Here is a 17,832-nt window from a genome sequence, read left to right on the forward strand (position 1 = left end):
CAAATCGAGGTTCTTCCACGAAGAATGTCAAAGGAATGTTATTCAAATTCAAATTCAAATTCAAATTCAAAAATTTTATTGATAATTTACATCAAAAGGGAAGTATAGTGTTCCTATATCTTCCCTTTCCCAATAACACAGTTATTCTATTTTAAAATACAATATGGTTTCCCTTACATTTTTTAATAAAATCAGTTATTTTATTATTATTAATTACAAAACATATTTGTTCATACAGATCTGCAATGGAATCATTTCTGATTCCATCAAATTCTTTACATTCCATAATGTAATGATACAACTTATGACTTTTGTCTTGTTTACAAAATTTACAAGGTACATTTTTGTCTTTATTAAATTCCCAATAATACTTATATCCCAATCTAAGTCTCATAACCCAACTATCAAACAAAGTAGATCGTTTTCCATAAGTTACAATTGTTCCTTCAGAAATTTTCAAATAATGATATAAACAACTACTTCCCTTTTCCAGTAATAGCTTAATAGTTAATAGCTCATTTTGATTTCTAACTGATCTTATATGACTTTTAACATTATTAAGACTTATTAATTAAAAAATATCACTTTCATATTTTTCTGCCCCCTGTTTAGCTAAATTATCTGCAATATAAGGAATGTTATTATGTACTTGGAAACGATGCTAAAACAAAGAACTTCGAAATGTTATTAAGTGTTGGTGGGAAGACATCGGCGTATCATTAAGCATGAACTGTTAATTTCAAGAACAACGGAATGATATTGAATATAGGTGAAAACAAAAACGAAATGTAATAAAGACTGAACAATTTGATTCTAAGAATATCAGGCTGTCATTAAGTAAGAACAACTGAGTCAAAAGAATAACAATGTTATTAAACCAGTTCATATGATGTAAAGATTAACCCTATATTATCGAGTAAGAACAGGCGAGGCAAAGACTAACGGAAAGGTATTAAGCAAGAATATATAACGCAGAAAATAACGGAGGTTATGAAGCAAGAGATTGTGACATGTTCTCTAAAAGAAAAGCGGTACGCCAACGCAATGATCTTGAGGTATTTTCTTCGTATTAAATAAGCAATAGTCTCTCTGTATGGAGTAAAAATCCTCTATCTGTTTTATTATGTTTTTCAACTTTTGAAGCAATAAGTTGAAGCTTCATCATTATTATTATTATTATTATTATTATTATTATTATTATTATTATTATTATTATTATTATTATTATTATGTAATTTTTTCAATATTGATTATTATTATTCTTATATTGGGAAGCGGGCTTATAGAGATTTCAGGCTTACAGAAGTGTCTGTAAGCCTGCTTGTGAGTACAAAAATAATAATTATTGAAGAAATTACACAAATCCTTTAATTATTATTCATTAAAATTCATAAAACCAAATGTTTCGAATACATAAAGTAAGCATGAAATATTATTATTATTACTATTATTATTATTATTATTATTATTATTATTATTATTATTATTATTATTATTATTATTATTATTATTATTACAAAGAGCAACTTTGATTGCTGTTACCTCACTAAATTATCAGCTGATAAGGAAAACTTGTACCGCAGGTTTCCAAAACAACCGTGACTAAGCTGTTCTGGGAAACAAGAATATTTGAAACCGGTTAAAAAAAATACTAGGAAAACAAAACAAAGAAATATGCGCTCATGATTATGTTTACAGTGAAATTTTTATTCTCCTTCTCTGTCTCGGTACTACATAAACTTACTGTGAATTTAATCGTCTAGCTTTTTTATCAGGTCTGCTGTAGAGAGGCCGGTGGGATGGCCATATATGGGCCTGGTCTAGTCCAGAAAACTGAAGTTAAATCCCACTCATTTTTAGCTTTATTATACACAGTACTTCATTTCACATGTTTGGATTAATGACCACAATTTTGATCAAACGATGAAGTGTGGACGGTGTCAAATTTTTCACCAATTTAAACTGTCAGTGTTAATTCCAGCAGTTTATCCCTGTCTCGCATGAGTAAAATAACTGACTGAAAATGTCGACATAATTCGCCATGCAAAACTGATTTATATTTTGTTTCTCTGACAGAAGTCCCAAAATGTATTCATATCTGAGGCAATGTGGAAATCTTTGAATGTTTGGAAATTCGGATATTGTCACACCAACGTATATCAATAACCACTGCAAACATGGTGACAAGCCTCATCGTGTCCTGTATGGGAAAGACCTGGACTCCTCAGTACATCAAATCAAGATATGAAGATGGAGGCCGAACGCGGGGACATGCATATTGCAATAAGCGAGTTTAAATCAAGTTGGCAGAGGGGAAAATTCGCAAATTACAGTAGAACGATTAGAAATTAGAAAGGTATTGCTATTATTTCATGTATTTTCTCAAAAAGAGTAAAAAAGGTAAAAAGTTCTGTTGGTATTGCTGCCTTTCATGACACTCCTGGGAAGCAAACTGAATTAAGTATGAGGTAATCTATAAAAGAAATAAGAATATAAATTCTATTTTATTCAAACCTTTGTTTATTTGCAACGTAAATAAAGCTCGATGAACAAAATTAAGCTTTTGTTTACCATCAGGATTTTATCACCATCAGGATTTTACACCAATCGACTGACGAAACAATCCGTAAATTAAACTGTGAGAAGATAATTTTATCAGGATTATTTTAAGTTACCGAAATCGAACATTACAACGCTTATTCTCAATGGGCAGATTCAACTGAAGTATGACGACAAGAAAGGATTACATGTTATATTATGAAAGCAAAATTAACAAGATTATTGTCCTTTTTGTCCCTAACAACTAGCAAATAATTAAAAGTGCCATGAAAAATAGGATAATCAAACATTTTGCAAGCCTTTTCAATAGCAAATGTAATGTAAATAATACTTTTCTTTACTGTTAAATTCATAAATTAAGCAAAATGCATGAAAAAAAGCATATTATTTACTTTTATATTTTCAAGTCTTGAAATTATACAAGATGAAAAATAAAGAAACGGTTGTTTCTGGTCTCTCCCAATCTGTCACTAAAAATAAGGAATCTTTCCACAGTACAAAGCGAAAAAGTCAGAGTCGCTTACTTTTGTAGTTTGAAATTTGTAAACTAAATATCATAATAAATATTAAAGTAATTGGTACTCCGTTCGGGTCTCTCCCAGTCTGTCACTGAGGAATGAGGAACTTTGCTACAGGAAAAATAAACCAGTAAATTTGACTTTTGTTTCCTCGAATCTGTAAACTAAATAACATTGTGAAAAATAATAAGGTAGTTTCTGATTCCTTCCGGTCTCTCCAAATCTGTTGCTCAAGAATGAGGAACCTTGCCACAGCAAAAAAAAAAAAAAAAAAAAAGACTAATATTTAATTCTGTCTTCTCAAACCTACAAATTAAACGTCATAAAAAAAATAATAAAACGTTTGCTATTTCCTTCGGGGCTCTCCCAATCTGTCACCTAAGAATGAGGATCCCGGTCGGAGCGACCAAAGCAAAACCGGCTGTGATCGAGAGAGAGAGAGAGAGAGAGAGAGAGAGAGAGAGAGAGAGAGAGAGAGAGAGAGAGAGAGAGACCCTTTTGGCAAAGAAAGACGATTAGTGAGCGAGGTGGGAATTCCCGGGGAAATGTTTCAGTCTTGCCAAGGATCTTTGCGTTGAGGGTACGAAAGTCGTTTTGCTGTTTATCTTTTTTTTTTTTCTTTCATCCTTTTTGCGTTATATGTAAATTGTGTTTATACTGTGAATTTAATTAATTTAATTTCTTACATATTTGATGGTATATCTGTATGTCTAGCGATTTTTCGCTCATGTTTTAATGATAACATATCTATCTACCTATCTATCTAACCATTTATCTAGCTATCTATCTATCTACCTATCTATCTAACCATCTATCTATCTATCTATCTATCTATCTGTCTGTCTACCTATCTATCTATCTAGCTATCTATATAATACAAAAAATCCAATGGGCTTTACTGCTATTATATGAAATATATAGGAATATCTATTCACAACTGCTAACTGAGATCACTACCAGTGACTTAAAATTAAAGATTAAATGATAAAAAAGTTGAGAGTAAACAAAAATAGTATCAAAGAGATGAGAAGAACTGGCGCTGAAAATAACAAATTAAAAACAGATACATAGACATAAGAACAAAGTTGTAATTGAAAAGGAATACGAATTTGATAAAGAAAATGCAACCGGTATGCCGTTTTTCAGTATAAGAAAAATATGGGTTTTACTTCTTCAGGGAAAATTAATCTAAGATTTTGATTTAAAAGTATGGGACGAAAAAGATTCAGTCATAAGAGCTATCTATGTCTTCCTTGTCAAACGTTTCAATTTCGATAGGAATTGAAACTTAGTCTCTTCAGGAAATGTCATTTAAGAAAAAACCTTTCCACTCAGGTTATATCTCCAAAAGCGACTTCTTAATACAGTTATACTTAGCGTAAAAATAGTCTCTGAATGTGCAAGGAGAGAGAGAGAGAGAGAGAGAGAGAGAGAGAGAGAGAGAGAGAGAGAGAGAGAGAGAGAGAGAGAGAGAGAGAGAGAGAGAGAGAGAGATTGTTGTTAACTCCCCATACAGGTACTAAGAAAGAAGTAAGGATTGGGTTCTAGGAAAGGTTTGACGTCCTCGCTAAAAAAAAAAAAAAAAAGTTTCTGGTTGGGTATTTTTTTATTATGGTTTCGTTTGTTTTCATGAACTTATAAATCAGTGAACGATTGTCTCCTTTGCAAATTACAGAGAAATATACTCTTTCCCATTTTGTCTTCCAGGAAGAAGATAAAAAATAGTCAAGCAATATCTTGGCCATAAAGATGTCACTTTAAAATAACAGAAAGAAAGGACACACTATATTTTAGATATAAGGGGACACAAACAAACAAAAAGTTCCAATTTATTTTCTTTCTACACCCTTTCGTAACGTTCGTGGACTATCCTGACAAGGACGCTTATATAACCAATACATACAAAGAACATATATTTTAGGAAATGTCAAATGAAATTATCCTGAGTGGTCCGATCCTTTTTGTCATGCATTAAATGTTTTGAAAGCCTGTCTTATATATTACTTTACGAAAATTATATATCTGTATTCGTGCCCAATATCATGCATAAAAGTCGATTCATATGTTTAGGAAAGATGCAATTTCACAATTTTGAACATAATTTTGAAGGAAAACCATTTGAAGAGTATTGCAGAATAAAATAAGTGGTGATTTAAAATTTCAAAGAAAACTTCAGCTTGATATCACAATGAAATAAACCAGTAAAAAATCTGTTTAATCATTTGTTTGCTATAACAATTCATTTGAATGCAATATTGAAAATCCAATAAAACTATGAAAGTTATAATCGTTTCATTATAATGAAAATCAGTTTACAGCTCCATTGTATTGAAAATTAATTTGTAGATTCTAATGAAACGGCTTTTTATTTAGATAATTCATATACGCTAGGATACGAAACAAAAGTACAACGGCATTAGAACACGGAGGTTATGAAAACACGTCTGGTAGAACGTAGTACATGTAAATTCATATGCCTGGAATTCCCGGACAATTTGCCATGGGAAATCCGGCTAGACAAGGCGAGTCTGCCTAGATACAACAGATGATCAACAACGTTTAATTGTTGCAATTCATCAAGATTCTTGTTCATAAAAAAAAGCAGTATTTGAAAATGAATGCGTGTAAAAGAAAAAAATTCAAATACTGAACTCAGACAAGATGCTTCGGATGTCACGCAGTAAGCCAGATGAAGGCCGTAATGAACGAAGGCTTTTTATGCTAGAAAATAGATTTATAGTAAATAGAGGTGGTTCACAAAAGGAGCAAACCAAAGACTGCACTAGGAGCTGTGCAAAAAAGTTTAGAAATATAGAGCGATGTCTCAGGAAGCATAAATTAAATGAACGAAGGAAGTTTTGAGCCAAACCTCGTTCGCGGACGTGAAGGGTTCTTGAATACGAATGAAAGAAGGAGGCGGAACCTCCTGAGAAGAATAATTGTCTGCTCATTTTCTCTCAAGAAGGGAAGGCAGCACGCGGGAGAAGAGTAAACATGGGGCAAAGATATTACAAAACCGTTAGCGAGGTTGAAAATAGGGATCAGAGTGAGCTAAGGTGGTTTGGGTTTTGCAGGGGAGAATTCAAGAAGAAATGGAGAATTAAAGAGAACTGAAGAAAGGGGGTGGGGGGAAGAAAGGGGCGTATGATTTCGGAAGCGTTGGGAGGAACGATGAAAGATAGATTAGAATGGGCTATTTAGATGGAGAGGCAGAAGGGTTGGTGGAATTTAAGGCCCATATAGCCTGGGAAACACGAGAGTGCCTGCAAGTGAGAGTATGTTTTATGGGGAGGTGGAAAGGTCGACATAGTTTTGTTGAGCTCTCTGTGATGCCATGAAGAGTCTATACCTCGATTCGGCTATCAAAGTCTTAAGAGTGCAGTCCTGCCTATCAGAAATGGTTATCAGTTGGCCTACAGCAATGATAGGGCCGTAGAGTACATTTCCATGAACAGTTTGTTAAAAATGCATGATTAGATAATCTATTCTACCACTGTTTTATTTCAGTTTTCTGTTGGTAGTGATCGTTGTCCTTTATCTTGAATCACTCCATTCTGGAGGGAATAGCTTATCGATGACGCACACAAACACACACATACACATTTATACAATAAGCTGAATTAATAATAGTGGCTGGTTTCAGAGTAAAAACAATTTGGCAGTTGGTGATATATTCAACTTCTACCTTCTGAATCAAGGAAAAGTCCCCGTGTGCAGAGGTACATTGCTTTTCCTACAGAGACAGCTCAACAACAATGCAATGAACCCGTCTATAAACAATGTGCCATTACCCTTGCACCCAATAGGAATCGTCCGTTCCATACCTCCCCAACTCACTATCCATCACTTCTGAAGTCTTTCTATTTTCCTTCTTTCCAGCGTTTCTAAGTTATATAGGTTATATAAATCTCCATCTAGTACATGTCTTCACCTAAGCTAATCATTTTACCATTTCTTTGTATCTCCGTATTTCTTACTCTTTCAAGGATTCTTAAACACACTTTTACGTACAAACCAGTCAGTCCGCGTCTACATACTCTATCATTTGCTCAGCTTTCATTATAAAAAATTTCAGCTGTTCCAATCAAAGTGCCTTCTACATTGTACATCATCAACACTCTTCACATTAAGTCTCTGTCAATTCTGTTATCAGCTTTTACTATGCTACACATGCATACATGTATACTTATATGTATATATATACATAATGTATGTATATATATATATATATATATATATATATATATATATATATATATATATATATATATATATATATATATAGTATATATATATATATATATATATATGTACATATATATGTACACACACACACACACACACACACATATATATATATATATATATATATATATATATATATATATATATATATATATATATATCTTTGCCTATTTTGCTACGATGAATGAAACCATTTTTTTCCACCCCCAATACTTTATGCCGTAACGCCATGGAAAGACATTTCCTGGAAAATTTCCCATAAGGAAACCAATTATTGCTAAACTTTTCTCCTGTTTTCGGTTTAACGACAGAACTAAGAAGAAATGAAATAAATAAATCTAACGCCTTATTATGGCCTGTCATGGTTATTTATCTGCTTCATCATATTAAGACTTTCCGGTCAATCCTTTTTTATTGAAAAGATCGTTTCTGTGAACTTTTCTCCTTTTATCTTTATATATATAACTCCCTTATTGTCTTCGGAAAAAAAATGATAGCAACTTTTCTCATTTTCTCTTCAGTTCTGGAGTACCATTTATTTCCGTTTCTGGAGATGAAAGGGACTATGAATTTTACTCTCTTTACATCTCTATTTATATTTACACTTTTTTTTCAGAGCTTCATAAGGAGGGAGTATCCGAGCAAATATTTAACAGCAGTTACATATTTTTTCTTTTTTATTTGACATCTCTTGATGGAGACTGGAGCTCGGAGAATTATATTTTCATACAGATGATACTTTCTGATGACAATCTTGCTTAATATTATATTCACAAGAAGATATAATTTTAAGATGATGGCATCATACAATACTTGACGAGCAAATCTATTATATTCTCGCATTATCGCTCTTGCTGCATATTAATTAAGTCTTGTGCACGGTAGATTTGCAAAATTGATAAGATGGTGGCCAACTTACATGTTGACGGAAGATACACAGAAATATATACAGTATATATATATATATATATAGGTATATATATACTTAAACAGTATATAGATATTTATATACATATGTGTGTATATATATATATATATATACAATATAAACAGTATATAGATATTTATATAAATGTTATATATATGTATATATGCAAACAAATATACACATATATATATATATATATATATATATATATATATATATATATATATATATATATGCGTGTGTGTGTGTGTTTGTGCGTGTGTAAAATATACTTTTGAAGGAGTTGAAACGCCTCTCAAAATAAAGTACGAGGCTACAAGTACTGTTCTTAGTCCTAACAATTATCCTGAGATTCACTCTCCTACGAGATGTATTTTTTAACCTAATAACGTTTACATTATGAGACTTGGTAACACCTTTGCATTAATGAAACCTTCACTACCATCAAACAATAAAAAGGAAATTACTAAGCAACCTGGCACGTCCCTTGGAAAAAAAGGAATATACCGTCATTTGGGCAAAATCCCATGGCCCTGAATAGGAAAATGTGCTCATAGAACGCGTCTGAAAACGAGTGGTGCTGGGGGGCGGGGAGGGGGCGATCGGGAGCAGCCCTGCTCAGAGAGGCGATGAAGGCAGATAAACGGAGAACTGTAAAGGCCAGTGTAGGCGTTTGAAAGAGCGTGTTTACTTCCTGCCCGGGGCCAAAAGGAGGGTTAGTGTTTGGATATTTAGATCTTGGTGTTTGTATACCGTTTGCTTGTCTACAATCGTCTCTCTCTCTCTCTCTCTCTCTCTCTCTCTCTCTCTCTCTCTAAGCTTGAAGTTTTTTCTTTTAAGCTAGGTTGAAGTTATTGATAATTTCTAAGATATATATATACATACATATATATACTTATATATATATATATATATCTTTATATATATATATATATAAATGTAACGAACTATTGCTTTGTTATCCAAATGAAAAGTATATAGCAACTTACTACAGCTGGAACAAAAATAAAGAATACTTTTGATGATCTTCAGTAAGACATAATTCCTGTACATAATCGATTCTTCGGAGAAAATATTGCTCCGGGTCTAATTCTGAGGCTACAATTTACGTGATATTTTAAGACTGCATATTTCTCATGTTTCACCCCGAGGATTCTTCATCTGAAATTCTTTCTATGTGCTATAAATGATTAAAACAACACTTATACCGAAAGATTTCAGTGGTAATGCATCACTGCTTTCATATAACTGTATTAAAAAATAATGATATGAATGAATCTTTTATACCTGAATGCATGTTTGAAGCAGCAATCTATTTTGAAGTTTCACATGTGGAATATATTTCCGAAATCTTGTTCACGCTCCGAGCTTCCTTTCAGAATATCAGTTTTTTTTTCACGACCAAAACCTCTCTTGAATATATGTGAATAAAATATACCCTCGTAAGACAGAAAATCTCTCTCTCTCTCTCTCTCTCTCTCTCTCTCTCTCTCTCTCTCTCTCATGTAAAAATATATAGGTATATATATGTATATATATGTATGTATATATATATATATATATATATATATATATATATATATATATATATATATATATGTATTTACATTTGTACATATTTTATATAACTGAATCTAGGATCAACTTAGATATACGTATATGTATATGTATATGTATATATGTTATATACAGTACATACATACATACACACATACATACATATATATATGTATGTATATATATATATATATATATATATATATATATATATATATATATATATATATATATATATTATATATAATTCATTAATGATTTTACATTACTGAATCTAGCATCAACTTAGATATATATATATATATATATATATATATATATATATATATATATATATATATATATATATATATATATATATATATATATATATATATATATAGAGAGAGAGAGAGAGAGAGAGAGAGAGAGAGAGAGAGAGAGAGAGAGAGAGAGAGAGTTTCTGGTTTATTTACCGAAATTTTTTCCTAAAACAAATGACTTTTCATCCTTCCAGCTAGTGGCTTCCAGCATTCGACAATGACCTTTAATAACGCATAATGAGCAAACACGTAGCCCTTTTAATTACCACTCATTACAGCTCATGAAGTCTGTCCTGAAAAAATGAGACAGCTATGACTTTTGGCAGTGTGTTATTGGAAACATTTGCTGCACAGGCCAGCATTTGAATACCATCAGTTTCCATTAAATAACTGCTTTGCTAAACTTAATTGACTTTTATAAGCGATGTTTAATGGGCGTAAAAGTGGTATAAATGATATATTAGGTTAATAGTAAAGCTCATAAAACACTCATTTGTAGCAAAATTACTTAACGATTATTTAGTTTTGACACCTTCTCTGTCCGTCTAACATAAATATTACCAGCATATCGCGGTACATAAGTTGTCGTTACTCCAGCAGCCACGGTGAAGTGTTAATGCCCTCAATGCGCTGTAGGCATCACTAAAGGATGTTTGCAGAGTTCCTTCGGCCTCTAGATGCACCCACGTTTTCATCCTTTTACTTTCCCTTCCTTTCTCCAGTTTTGCTGTCTAATCGCTCTAATTACTACTTCTTAGTACAACTGTGGGGATTTCTCCCGGTTCCACCTTTAGATCCTTGTGCTCCACCTCAGTTCCTCATTGGATGGGTCGATATCGTACTCGGCTAGCACTCTCCCAGGCCTGCGTTCGATTCTCCGGCCGGCTAATGAAGAGCTAGAGGAATTTATTTCTGGTGATAGAAATCCCTTTCTCGGTATAATGTGGTTCGGATTCCACACTAAGCTGTAGGTCCCGTTGCTAGGTAACCAATTGGTTCTAAGCCACGTAAAATAAGTCTAATCCTTCGGGCCAGCCCTTAGGAGAGCTGTTAATCAGCTCAGTGGTCTGGTAAAACTAAGGTATACTTAATTTTCATCCTTTTACTTTACCACCATTCTCGCTTCCTTTCCCGTCTTACTGTCTGACCGCTCTAATTACTACTTCTTAGTACAACTGTGGGGATATCTCCCGGTTCCACCTTTAGATCCTCGTGTGCTCCATCTCATACATTTTCTGGATCTCTTTATCTTAATCTCCAACCACTCCCGCTCCCCATTTTCGCTGTGTTAGGCGCTGAATGGCCGAAAGCTCCCCAGTGTTTAGCTTGACAGCCTAAATTCCATAAATCAGTCACTAACACCAACGGTGCTTTATATTCAACAGTAAAATCAGGGATCTAAGGTAAGGACAGTCAGGTAGTCCGAAACTAAAATCTCACAATACTGTTCGTCTCATTCTATCAATGGTCACCTTTTTGCCCGATCTCACGAGAGATGAAAAAGCAGAAGCAAATACGTTATCTGAACTCAGAAAAGCTGCGATTTTACAGCTGTAATAAAAAAAAATACGCTTTGCTTTCGTATCTAACTATCAGGCAATTGAAAACCAAACGCTGATATCCAAAAAGAATGTCACTGTCCTTGGCTTCCATAAATCGATGAATGTATTTTGGACTGAGAAGTCGACTTTGCCTTCAGTTTCTCTGCTGCCAAGTGTAAGGGTAAGTTTTACGACATACACACACACACACATATATATATACATATACATATACACACACGTATCATACACACACATATATATATATGTATATATATTTGTGTGCGTGAATAAAGATACATTTCTCTTCTTGATTATAGACGTGGGGGGCATTAGGAGTGTTAAGAAATATACATATCTATGAATATTATGTTGGGAGTGTTAAGGAATATACTTTTAAGAATATTTCGTTTTTTTTTAATTAAGACCATGTCGCTGAAATATATGAAATTTACCAATTATGTTAAATCTAACTTTCTTCGGCTCTTCCATTATATACCACATAATTAACTTTGGTTCGAACTAGATTTGAATTCTAAAGTTAACTACTGTAAGTAGTCATTACACCTACAGTATCATAATTGAATCTAATGACACTTAGCCTGATGAAGGCGACTGGCATTTTTATTACGTAACGAACTGATATATGAAATCCTATAAAATTTACATTATTTCCTTAATTCCTGAAGCTAGATACTCGTATGTACTTAGGAACTAACATAGATTACAGCAAAAACAACACAGACGTAAAAGAATGCCCATTTAAATTACATTCGTGGATCATGAGAGCACTATCACTGGTTTCGAAAATCACTGAAATCTATCGGTGATCTTGGCAATGAAACTGACAATTTATCGATTCCTGGACTTTCAGGAAAACGTAGCCGCGTCGTCGTTGCCATTATCCCCCGAAAGATAAATGGACGTAAACTAATTTCATCTTCGGGCCATTTACAGATAATTGTCTGTCACTGCCAAAATTTACCACGGAGGCAAGGAAGACGGAGCAGGAACGTAATTCCGCGGAGTGCCACCATCAATCGATCGGCTGCTGGACGCGCGGTCTTAAATATTTGGTGGCGAGAAGGGAAAAGTTCTTAGTCATTTTTTGGAAGCGTCAGTTCATCGGTCTTGGATGGCAGGAGAGATGGTACAAAGAGAGCAGATGCATTAAATAGAGTCACTCTACTGAGCTTGCACAATTGAACTCCCTGCAGACTCTACCTGTTAAATTCTAAATTCATAATTGTTTCGTACTTATCTCGTTAGAGGTAATATTTGCTCTTCTTTTTGGCAATGAAGAAAGCTGACAAGACCTTCAAATTCAACTGGGAACCTTTAGTCAGGTTTGACTGTCTTGTAATTTTTTTAAGGGGATATCATGAATGATGGAACAAGCATTCCTAATACTGAAAGTTTTGAAGTGAGATTTTAATTCGTAATACAATGAGATGAATGGTAGTGGATTGTTAGATGTTGGTGGATAATTGACAGCTAGTTATAATGAAATAGATATGATAACTAAGGAAAAAATTGGGCTGATACAGCTACATTCATTTTTTAGAACAGTGAATTCACCATAGGTCAACATAAATTGGGAGGTTTTTGGTTGTACCAGTATTTAATAAACGAACAGTTTGGTTTTAGTTTTTCTTTTCCCAAACCACTTAAAAATCTCCGATGATGATATATTTTAAAAAGCAAGGGAATCATTTTTACGGGATAAAGAATAACCCATTAGATTACATTTCTTCGCTAAGACGGAGTTTAAAAATAAAATCTAGTTATTTAGGCTCCTAAAATGTATGACTTCAGTTTTTGACTGGTGGGAAGCAGACCGGGTTCGACATAGGGCCTTGCTAATTTATTATATATACATATGTATATATACAGCATATGCATGCATACATACATGCATACATACGCACACACAAACTATATATACATTATATATACATATATATATATATATATATATATATATATATATATACTGTATACATACATACATACATATATATATATATATATATATATATATATATATATATATATATATATATATATATATATATATATATATATATTTAAGCGGATCAACACTTCACAGAGATGATATTTGCTCCCAACTCGTTTTCATATTTCTCACTCAATTAAACGTAACTTAACATCAGTTACAACCTGTTTATACTCTTGTTATCATGTCGTCAACGCTCTCTCTCTCTCTCTCTCTCTCTCTCTCTCTCTCTCTCTCTCTCTCTCTCAGTATTCAGTGGCGTCCTGATTATACTGCTCTAATATTGATGTAATTAGGGCACGCATATAAACAAGAATTAAGTCATTCCGCTCACACCCCCCTGGCAGTCTATTGCTTCAATCTTCATGTTACGAAAGTGGATGTGACTCATTAACAGCTTTTCCTGTCTTTCTGTCTATCTCTCTCTCTCTCTCTCTCACTCTAGTATTAAAATATCAATCCCATTTACATATAATTAATAATGAGATTATCATTATTCTTCAAACAAGTATACTGTAAGTAATGTACAGACATATTTACGAGGTAAATAGTTTATTTTTTTTTCATGTATTTAGTATGAATTGATGGAAGGGAAATGTTTAAGAAAACAAGAAATGTGACTCACATGGTCCAGAGACCGTCACTGTTCGCATATCTTAAAGTGTTCCTCAAAAAACTCTCATCTTCCCCCTCTTGCAAATATTAGCAAATATTTCCCAGCATATTTTACTAATTTTTCAATATCTTTTTACTACATCACTATCATCTCTTTGATTTGAAAGTATCTAAAACACAAGATTTTAATGAAACTTGGTGAAAACGTTTTCCGAGTGATCCTCTTCAAAAGATAAGTATTTGGTTGATGCTGACGAAGTTAAATGACATTTGGCGTGTCATTTGCCGCTTTCCTCCTGCCACGCGCCACTTGCTGTTTGTCACTTTCAAGTGACAAATGGCAAGTGATAAGTGTGTTCTCTACTCAAGCGCTTTTGTTTGCCGTTCCAGCAGCTAGCAGATGACTAATAATATTCCTCATCATGTCCTAGGACAAAGGGAGGGAGAGAGAGGAACTGGAAAGGAGAGAGAGAGAGAGAGAGAGAGAGAGAGAGAGAGAGAGAGAGAGAGAGAGAGAGAGAGAGATAAAATACTAGCCCGTTGACGAAAAGATATGGTGTAATATTGTGGAAATCCTTCAACATGACCTCAAGTCAAGGATAGAGAGAGAGAGAGAGAGAGAGAGAGAGAGAGAGAGAGAGAGAGAGAGAGAGAGAGAGACTTACATCATGTCATGCAGTTTACCTACCTGGTCTATCAGCCAGTCAATAATCATGTTTTCGACTAAGTACTTACTGGTCGCATACTAGGGTGACTAAGCCCTTGCAAAACCTAGTAATAGATACTCATTGACAATGACAGAATGAGCAGATGAATCAGTTGAGTTTGTGAGTGGATTAGAGTGTCTTGGAGCTAAAGAAAAAATTCATAGGAAAATATACAGAGAATTACAATACACCGTCCAGAAGATGATTAATAACAGAACACCTCCTGTTGCTAATTTTGATCCACAAAGTCGACCGAATATCGACTTTTCTCTCAATATATATATATATATATATATATATATATATATATATATATATATATATATATATATATATATATATATATATATATATATATATATATATATATATATATATTTATATATATGTTATAATATATATATATATATATATATATATATATATATATAATTTGTATAAATATATATATGTATATATATACATGTATGTATGTATGTGTGTGTGTGTGTGTGCGCGAGCGTTTTGGCTTCATGGTGTAACCGGACTACCATTAGAAGGACGAACTCTGTTGACAACCCACTGTGCCTATGTTCACTTATGTAGTGATTATTTACATAGTAGACAGTCAGCTCCATGGTAGTTAGGAAATTCGTAGCTGCAACCAGGATAAAACAAAAATGTTTAGCAAGCTAAACCCGGAAAGCTAGCTTCCTCTGGTACCAAACAGTCTAAAATGGAAAACAAAAATTGTACAGTAAAAAATATAAATACATTTTGTCTGCCAGTGCATGAAAAATACACTGAACAGACACTGTCCGTTAACTAGGCATCAAAGCTTCTGCCTATCAAATTACGCAAAAAATTCTCAATTGTATTTAAAATATAAGGGTAATTTTCGCCAATTACCGAACGCTCATGCATTTATACCGCCATTTAACAGAGATTCGGTCGAATGCGAATGGGCAGGCAAAATACTTTCCTGCAAATAACATCAAGCCATGAATTTGTTTGCAGCGGCCGGATAAAAATAGCTACAGCGCTTAGCGCTCAAATTTACAAAGCTTATCAGAGCCCGGAATTGAATGCATAAATGGTCCGATTACGCTGTACTATGTACATACTAATGCCCTTTAGCCATTCACATATTAATAGCCTTTGAGCGATTTGCGAGTGCCAGGCTCGTGGAAACTGGAAATTCATTTCATTTAGTTACTGGGTGAATGTACACTGCATTTAGGTATATTGACTGACGTGTTCTCATTTTCTGGAAATACATACATGAACGAAACAGGGACTCACAAGCAAAGTTTCGATCCTGTGTTAATTTTTGCAGACAAGGATTCAGAATTTAACGTTTGGTATTTATGCTATGAGCATGGCGATACCAATCTTCCTTGTGTGCCACACAAAAATAATAATAATAATAATAATAATAATAATAATAATAATAATAATAATAATAATAATAATAATAATAATGACGAAAGGAATGATTCTAACATACACATATACGCACATAATAATAATAATAATAATAATAATAATAATAATAATAATAATAATAATAATAATAATAATATTTAAACTAGTCCTGGTAAATAGGATGACCACATAATCTGAGTTAATTTTATATTGAGTCTTCTCAATCTTATAATTCTTTTTACTTCTACGTTAATACTGGACGGTAATTGGCCAATTATTGTCCAATATTGACGCGGAAGAGAAAAGAATTATAAGGAAGATTGTGAAGACTCAATATAAAATTAACCCAAGTTATGCAGTCGTCCATAATAATAATAATAATAATAATAATAATAATAATAATAATAATAATAATACTAATACTCTAACTAATAAGAGCAACAAAGCAATTATTCTACCATTTCTAGACAGGGTAAAGTACAGGATAAAGACTAACTTGCATCATCATAGCAGGTGGAAGGTTACTTTGTATGTAGTCTCCATATCAGTAAACGTGTTTGCGTTTGTAATACGTACTCGGGTGTAGAATAAATGTCCTTCAACAGAAGCGAAACACGAGGTTCGTGGGACGTTTTGGTGTGAGTTATTGATGGCCATATCCAGCTGACAGCTGATCGTGATTTGCATTAATATTTTGTTTGTTATTCTGATGCAGTAATTTGGAGATTTGTGAAAATCTAGAGGAAAAGAGAATGACTCAGAAAGTGTGACGTTCGTACAAAAACCATAATTGTACTGTATATATATATATATATATATATATATATATATATATATATATATATATATATATATATATATATATATATATATATATATATATATATATATATATATATATATACTGTATATATATTTATATATATGTGTGTATGTATGTATTTAATATGTGTGTGTATGTATATATATGTATATGTATATAAACATATATATATGTATATATATATATATATATATATATATATATATATATATATATATATATAATTTTCATGTTTTCAGTGACTATACACAGCGAATTTAGTTGAGCCGTTTACCGGGAATGACGCCGTTGTACAGAATATAGCAATGGGAAAGAAAAACAAAGGATGCCAGAGGTCATTAGATGACACAAGCAAACAGAATTGAGTAAACAATGCTGATTCAGCGTAGAGGTACATTTGCGAGATGAGTAGGGAGAGAGAGAGAGAGAGAGAGAGAGAGAGAGAGAGAGAGAGAGAATGGTTTATATCATAACGGCTTGACCTTGGACGCATCAATGTGGGTTAATTAACAAATGGCCACTGTGGCTTAGGGCTTTAATGCTGGATACCGTGCAGTGAAAATGTTAAAAGGATGCATTTTAGGTCGGAAAGCGCACGAATTTTTTAAAGCAGGTA

Source organism: Macrobrachium rosenbergii, chromosome 10 (assembly GCF_040412425.1).
Source record: "Macrobrachium rosenbergii isolate ZJJX-2024 chromosome 10, ASM4041242v1, whole genome shotgun sequence".
NCBI lineage: Eukaryota > Metazoa > Arthropoda > Malacostraca > Decapoda > Palaemonidae > Macrobrachium > Macrobrachium rosenbergii.